The sequence below is a fragment of the Panthera leo genome, chromosome C1 (genome assembly GCF_018350215.1).
Source record: "Panthera leo isolate Ple1 chromosome C1, P.leo_Ple1_pat1.1, whole genome shotgun sequence".
Lineage (NCBI taxonomy): Eukaryota > Metazoa > Chordata > Mammalia > Carnivora > Felidae > Panthera > Panthera leo.
The window spans coordinates 215,195,634-215,204,041 of NC_056686.1; the positions used below are offsets into that span (position 1 = coordinate 215,195,634).

Consider the following 8,408-nt stretch of genomic DNA (forward strand, 5'->3'; position numbering starts at 1 on the left):
AGTATCTTTCCCTTGAATGCAGTCCAGCCATTTCATGGAGCTCATTAGCTCTCCCGAGGTATTAGTTTATGATTTCTTGAATCATGGGGTCACCATAACAAAATGAGCAGGGGCTAATTTGTACCCAGACACAAGTTTCTACTCCTGGCAAAACGTGTGCTATTTCATCCCCCAAAACTTACTGTAAAGAAACTCGACCACAGTTTGTGGGATGTTCAACGTGACGGCAAGTTAAGCTGTAATTCACATTTTGCTTTGCTAAATAAAGCTTACCTTATCGCAACAGGGGTGAGATTTAAACACATTTCTCAGTCCCGAGTTTGCGTGCATTCATATCTGGGGGTTGATATTTCATGGAACTTGGAGAGGTAATAGAAGGGATTTTTTTTTCCCCTCTTGACATCTTTCTGGCAAAACCTTATTTTAAATATCCTTATATATATACTTTTATGCACTTGGGCTACCACTCCTTAACCTAAATAAATTCCTCTAAGTGAAACTCTGATACCAAAGGATGAGAAACTTACGGTTTTCATGTATACTCTGAAACTGCCCTTTGCAAAGCCTGTTCCAGTCCGCACAATTTGGTGTGGAGCGATGCCTGTCTGCCCGCGCCCTCAGCACTCCAGATGTTACCAGCCCCCGGTGTCTTCAACCCAGCAGAGCAAATAATTCAACCCTTCCATCTGCATTTCTTTGGTTGCTAGTAGGTTTTACACTTTTCCTAAGTCTATTGATTGACTTTTCCAGTTGTATTGAAATATAGTTGACATACGCCACCGTGTGAGTTTATTAAGGCGTACGACAGAATGATTTGATATATACGTTATGTGTTACAAAGGGATCACCACAATACAATCAGTTAACATTCATCACCTCGCACGGTTATGATGGCTTTTTCCTTACAAGGAGAGCCTTTGAGGGGCGCCCGGCTGGCTCAGTGGGAAGAGCGTGCGACTCCTGATCTCGGGGTTGTGAGTTCGAGCCCCGTGTCGGGCGTAGAGATTACTTGAATAAATATTTCTCAGAAACAGAACCTCGAAGATCTACTCTCTCAGCAACTTGCAAACACACGATACAGCATCGTTAATCACAGTCATCACGTTGTACAACGTCTTCCAAACTGAAAGGCTGCTTGTATTTCTTCTGTTAGTTGCTTGCCCTATTCATCGCCCATTTTTCTATCGGGTTATTTGTCTTTTTCTCATCTATCTTTAAATGCCGTGTGGAGGGGTATGCGTGCATCTTCTGTCGTCTTGACGAGATTTGAAAGCATTCTATATTCCATCCTTTTACGTATGACCCAGCTCTGTTCTTATCCATCATTCCTCCTATGAAAAGATACCACAAAGTAGATCGTTTGTTCTGCCCATTCTACAGATGGCAGGAATGGGACTCAGAGAGGTTCAGCGCGTGAGAACCGACTCTAAATCTGGATGGGGCTCTCGAGTCCCACCCGTGTTGTGTTGTCCTCAGTCCCCTGAAGGCTCATGGCACAACCTCGCTCCCACAGGCACGGCTGCTACAGGGCTTCAGGCTGTGCAACCAGCTTCCACTTACTTGACCCAGAAACACCCAGGCCCAGAGAGCGCCAACAGCCCCGAAAATGCTCTCTTTCCCCTAAAGTCCTAATCTAGGAACAAGCTGGTGTAAAGTCCTACCCCCTGAAATTCACGGAGTTGCAGTTTCCAAGAACCTCTGTGTTCTAAGCAAGGGGAAAATACGATGACGCTTCGGTTTGTCTTGGGTTCAGACCCCAGAGACCAGTGCTGGGGATCGAGACAGTCCCGAAGCGGGTCTGCCTCCCGTTGGGTATTCGCCACAAGCCCCGGAGCGCTCTGATCGTCATCCCAGAGTCGTCCCTGCAAATATCCCCCAGAGGGCTGAGGCTGAGTGGATGGACAAATCGTGCTATCAGCCATCCATCCACACCAGCCGACCGAACTGCTTGGGGGAGGCACCACGGGAAAGCTGCGACTCGCGAGGCGCCCTGCTTCTCGGCGGTGGTCACACCGAGCCAGCGTTTGTCCCTTTCGGAACCACCACTGCTCTTCAGGGAGTGGACATCTGCGCCTCGGGGGCGAGCGGCCCCACCTGGTTATGAAAGCCCCTGGGCAGGTACAGGGCGGGGACCCCAGGGGACCTGCGCTCCAGCGCTGGCTTCAGGGATTCTCAGGCCACCTTTGCCTTTTGCTTACACTCCAATAGAACACTACGTTTGTGAATTTAAATCACGCAAATCTGAGGGGTGTCTAGGTGGCTAAGTGGGTTGAACCCCCGGCTCTTGATCTCAGCTCAGATTTTGGTCTCAGAGTTGTGAGTTCAAGCCCTGCATGGGGGTGCATGCTGGGCATGAAGCCTGCTTCAGGCAAATTTTAAACAGCATAATATTTTTATCTTTCTAACGTTTGTTTATTTCTTTTGAAAGAGAGAGAGTAAGCAGGGGAGGGGCAGAGAGAGAGAGAGGGACGGAGAGCAAATCCTAAGCAGTCTCCACTCAGCAAGCACAGAGCCTGACACAGGGCTCGATCTCATGAACCGGGAGATCATGACCTGAGCGGAAATCAAGAATCCCACGCTTAACCGACTGAGCCACCCAGGCGCCCCCTGAAAATAGCATATTTTTAAACAAATATATTTTAACGATGTGCAAAAGACTTGAAATAATTCTGTGCCTTAAAGTCAAAACATCGTGACTCACATAATTTTAAGTCAGGCCAGCTGGAAGAATCTGAAACCGTGTTCCTGTCCTTGCCGCCTGGTGGCGCCATGTGCACAGGCGGACAGCCCCTCCTGAACTCCTGGGGTGGCGGGGTGGGGGGGCAGGTGTTACTCTAGCATGATGCGAACCGGAACCACAGTCTAGCTTCAAGAGTGCGTGCTTGTCCCAAAGGCTTCCTTCCACGCGTGTCACTACGGCTGCTCCGAGGGACGCTTCTCTTCCTGCCACTGAGGCTTTGGACACCGCGTTTCTTGAACAGTTACTTTGCACCAGGTACCGCGCTGGTCGCTGGAGATGCGACAAGAAACAGGACAGAATTCTTTGAAGAACTTCCGCTCTAAGGTCAGAGCATCCCGTAAGTAGACGCCAGTGTGAGGTGATGAGCGTGAAGCAGGGCGCCTGCTGGTACTCGGACGCCCGCTCCGAGGGGCTGTGCGGGCTTCCTGGAGGACGCAGCCTGAGAGGCGAAGGATCAGAAAGGACTGGACGGGTAAAAATGGTCGGGGTGGGGGCAGACAGCGGAGGGAGGAAACCAAGGCAGGTGAGGGCAGGTGCAAGGACACAGAGCAGCAAAGAGGGGGGGTCTCAGCAGCCCCACTGGCCTGCGCTGGGCTCTCCTGCCTTTGAGGCTGTCCCCTGGGTTTTACCGTGTGTTCATAGTCAAGGATGCTTTGTCCTTGCTCAACTGGAGATCCCTCCAGGGACACACCTTCAAGTCTGTGGCCCCCAGACTTAACGAACTCATTGGCCAACCTAATTAAGCAGCCCCTGTCCTCAGGGACTCAGGTGGACAGTGGCCTCCTGGGACCAGCCAGCCCTTCAGTCACCCCTGGAAAAGACAGACCTGAACTTCGCAGCCCAGGGTTTTCTTGTCTCTGGGCCGATGGGGCTCAGTGGAGCTTCCTCTCCATTTGGAGCCTTCTAGAAAGGACCCTTAGTGTCCCACCTCTGAGCGAATGTCCAGTTCCTGGCACTGGCAAAACCATCCTTCCAGAAACTCCTGCTGGCCTCTGCTGTCCTCTTCGTTCCCTTCCTGCAAACTCAGTCAGTCAGGGATGTTTTCAGCTCCCATTTCAGAGAGCAAATGTTTCCTTTTCGGCCCTTGGGGCGCCTAAGTGGCTCGGTCGCTTGAGCGTCTGACTTTCGCTCAGGTCATGATCTCATGGTTCATGAGTTCCAGCCCCGCACCGGGCTCTGTGCTGACAGTTCGGAGCCTGGAGCCTGCTTGGGATTCTGTGTCTCCCTCCGTGCCCCTCCCCTGTTCGCATTCTGTCTCTCTCTTTCTCAAAAATATACATTAAAGACTTCAGCCCCGTGTTGTCTATTCCATGTAAGGTTCATTTTAAGAAAACGTTCTTAAAAGCACACACTGGCCCACGCTGGGCTGCATGACTCCTGCCTGTGCACCTTACAGCTGTTGCATTAGATCCCACAGTGAGCCCCGAGTGTGAGTTTTCACCTGCTTATCCTGAGATCTGGGACTCGTGGAGCGTCGGTTTCCTTGACCGCAGAATCAAGACGGCATTCATTATGTCTTGGGTTGTTTGGAGAATTAAATTCAGAATAGCACATGAAAAACTCGTAGCACAGTACTTGGCTGAGATTATAAATATGATTATTGTATCTTTGAAAAAAGATCATGAACATTTATAACATCTTTTTTTTTTTATATGATGTAGAGTTGTTGTTTTGTTTTTTTTTTAAACCAGAATGTAAAGAGTCGTTATACTCTGGTCTCTATGGAGCTCAGTTTTCTATGAGAAGTCCAATCTGGTTGTCTCAGTGTTACCACTCAGTGTCAGCATTCTTTCAGTGAAAACTGTGACTTCTCTCTAGCATTGTGACTAGAGGTTCATTTCTGGCCCTGGGTGCTCACCAACAGATTCCATTGGTTCCCGGCCACATTTAATAGGATGGCCCCCCCCCCCGGGGCACCTCGGTGGCTCAGTTGGTTGAGCATCCAACTCCCGATGTGGGTTCAGGTCATAATCTCACCGTTCACGGGATCGAGCCCCGAGTTCACACTCAGCACAGAGCCTGCTTGGGATTCTCTCTCTCTCCTCTCTCTCCGCCCCACCCCGCTCGCTCTCTCTCTCTTTCAAAATCGGCCGATAAAGAAACATTTTTGAAAAAGAGGAGGCCCGGCCCCACGCTCTCCTCAAGCCCCAGCACACCTCAGCGACACGTGACCGTCACTTTCCTCCTTAGAGAAAGACACCAACACCTGCAGGTGAGTAAAACAAAACCACCACCTGCTTGTTCTAGAGTTCTACGCTTATAATCCCCGTGAGTCTCTCCGAAACAAATAGCACAGCTGCGATCTTACGGACACACAACGAAACTAGGAGAGAAAGAGTCGTGGCGGGGGAGAGGGGCACACGGCGGGAAGGGGGCGATTCGGCTGGGCCGCCTCGACACTACCACCCTCCGTCGAGACGCTGGCCGTGCGATGCTGTGTCAGACTCTCAGGTCACAAGGATTCCTCCTTCCCTGCAAAGCAGCCCTGAGCTGCAGATCCAACAGGGCGCACACACCCTCTCTGTTCTAGCTGACTCCACCCTCCGGCCCATCTCTGGGGAGGGGTGCGGGGGGGGGGGGGGGTCCGCGGGGGACACCTGACCTAGGCTGGGCCAGATTTCCACCCCGGGAATTTAAAGGGGAACCCGTTTTCATCAGTCAGGTAGCGTATGAGCGAGGTCAGCCTCGTGAGAGCTGCGAGCGGAGCCGGCCCCCCCATCGCGTGGGCCACAGAGGCAAAGGACAGCTGTCCGCAGAGAGAAAGGCAGGGCCCGAGAGGGGACAGGGAACAGCGGTGGAGACAGTCCTACAGCCTCCGAGTCCTACACGGCCTCTCTCTGCTCCTGGCTGCAGGGGACGCTCCAGAAGCCGTATGGTGTGGCCCACTTTGACTCAAGGCGTCCAAATTTTACCTCCGCTGTTTGCAACTTAAGAATCTCACATTTCGCCCCTGACCCACCTCCACTGTATTTCTGTTGCTTCTAATTTAAGAATCTTATAAGCCAAGACAGTCTGTTGGTCCCACACGATTTGCATGCCCAAACCTCAAGACGGTCCATGAGGACGCTTTATTTTTTTCATTTTTCTAACAAATACCCTTTTAAGGTATTATTTTTTTTTAATGTTTATTTATTTATTTTGAGAGAGGGGCAGAGACAGAGCGAGGGAGAGAGGGAGAGAAAGGGGGAGGGAGGGAGAGAGGGAGAGAGAGAGAGAGAGAGAGAGAGAATCCCAAGCAGCCTCTGCACTGTCACTGTAGAGCCCCATGTGGGGCTCGAACTCACAACCCCATGAGCTCATGACCTAAGCTGAAATCTCTGGATCTGGAGAACCCAGAGGCCTGCAGGGTTGGGTTTTTTTTTTTTCTTTTTTTTTTCTGTTGTTTGCCTGACTTTCTGTTCGTTTGGTTTTCACTCGTGCCGAAGGCACCACCAAGAACACGAGAACGTAAATCTTTAATTCTTATCTAAGTCCGTAGGATTGCTATGTAATTTTCTGCGAATGTGTACCTCGTTTGAAAACAACAGTGAGACCACAGTCCGTGAGTTCGAGCCCCGCGTCGGGCTCTGTGCCGACAGCTTGGAGCCTGGAGCCTGCTTCGGATTCTGTGTCTCCCTCTCTCTCTGCCCCTCCCCTGTTCATGCTCTGTCTCTCTCTGTCTCAAAAATAAATAAAAACATTTAAAAAAAATTTTTTTAAATAAAACAACAGTGAGACCAGACCGTGGAAGTACAATCCCTCCCTCCTGTGGTCCTTCTTGCCATCCACGCTCAGGGTCAGGGTCGCAGAGGGGAGAGGAGCAAGGCCTCTCCTCTAGGAGGGCCAGCAGAGGCAGACTGCGTGGCACAGAGAACCCCTACCTTCCATGACGGAGATCACCTTTCTCAGGACGCCAGCTTTTCAGGTGTTGATGTGGGTCCGGGAAAAGTAAATAGGAATGGCATTCTGTGCTCAGAGGTGTCACCAGGAACTCTTGAGGCTGATGAGACTGCTGCCGGTTCAGCCCAGCATCCGCCCTCTCTGTCAGCATTAATGGGAGCCAAAGATGGGAGGAAAGGAGAGATGCAAAGGAAGCCGGGCAGGGGGTGGGTGGGGGGGGAGGCGATGGAAGACTGGAGGGGAGGGGGGCAAGAAGACAGAAGGGGGGCAGAAGGAGGAGGCCTGCACTGCCCACCAGGCTCTTCACACACCCAAGGAGGTGCTAGCCTCTCCCTGGAGCCTGGGGAGCAAAGCCAATGTCTCTCCCTCCTTCTGTCCTTCCTTTCTTTCCATCCTTCCTCCCTTTCCTGCCTCTTCCCTTCCCCACTCTCTTCCTCCGTGTCTCCCCCCTCCTCTCTCTCTCTTTCCCTCCTCCCTTTGTCCTTCCTTCCTTCCTTCTTCCTTCCTTCCTCCCTCCCTTCCTTCTTTCCTCCATCCCTTCTTCCTTCCTCCCTTCTTTCCTTCCTCCTTCCTTCCTCCTACCCTTCCTTCCTTCCTCCTATCCTTCCTTCCTTCTTCCTTCCTTCCTCCTTTCCTTTCCTCTTTGTTCTTCCTTCCTTCTTCCTTCCTTCCTCCCTCCCTTCTTTCCTTTCCCTTCCTTCTTCCTTCCTTCCTTTTTCCTTTCCTTTCCTTCCTTCCTCCTTCCTCCCTCCCTTCGTTCCTTCCTCCTTCCTCCCTCCCTCCCTCCCTTCCTTCTTCCTCCCTTCCTTTCCTTCCTTTCCTTTCCTTTACCTTTCTTTCTTCTCCCTCCCTCCCCTTCTTCCTTCTCCTTTCCTTTCCTTTCTTCTTCCTTCCTTCCTTTTTCCTTTTCTTTTCTTTCCTTTCCTTTTCCTTCCTTTCTCCCTCCCTTCCTTCTTTCCTTCCTTCCTCCGATCCATCCTTCCTTCCTTCCTTCCTTTCCTTTCCTTCTTCCTTCCTCCCTTTTTTCCTTCTTTCCTCCTCCCTCCCTTCCTTCCTTCCTCCTTCCTTTTCTTTCCTTTCCCTTCCTTCCTCCTTCCTTTTCTTTCTTTTCCTTTTCCTTCCTTCCTTCCTTCCTTCCAATTTTCCTTTCTTCAGAGCCTCAAGGGAGAGTTGGTAATTCTTCATCTTTAAGGAATTATGACAAGGTTTTAGGAGCTCTCGGAATGTGCCACGTCTCAGAAACACAAATAATTTATTTTCTATTTTCCAAACAAAGCAATAATTAGATCACTCCAGATAACTAATATTATGTTTTCGGAAGCCCCGAGTAGATGATAAGCTAATATTTGTACAGTTGACCTTAAAAATGTGACGGTTCAGAAGCTCTTGGAGGGATGCCCAGAAAGTCACCGATTACTACAGGATTTAGCAACACCGTGTGAAAAAAAAAACTTTCACAATTCTTTTAAAAATACATTTACAGTTTCGTAAGCCACTACGCTAGAGTAACTGGGGAATTATTGTTTGACAGTATAATTACATTTTAATTGTACCGCAATTATGTGTTCAATAGGAATGGAGGGGAAATCCTGCCGCTGCCGTAAAACGCAGACTTCGTGGTTCATACAGCAGACGAGGTGGCCATTCCCGTCCTTCCACTGGGTCCCAGCTTTTACAGAGATGGCCACGACTCTCTCAAAGACATTTGGGCACTCACATTTCCCAAAGAAACAGCCAGTGTCTGTCGAAAACCCAGCTAGAGGCTATTTGACAAAATGTCCCAAGACCT

At 50.4% G+C, this 8,408-nt stretch overlaps 1 non-coding gene across 1 annotated transcript; it reads left to right on the plus strand.

Moving 5' to 3' along the window:
- The first annotated feature begins 926 nt into the window (after positions 1–926).
- TRNAR-CCU lies at positions 927–999 on the plus strand. Its single transcript has one exon. It is a non-coding gene; the product is annotated as a tRNA-Arg (tRNA).
- The last annotated feature ends 7,409 nt before the right edge of the window (positions 1,000–8,408 follow it).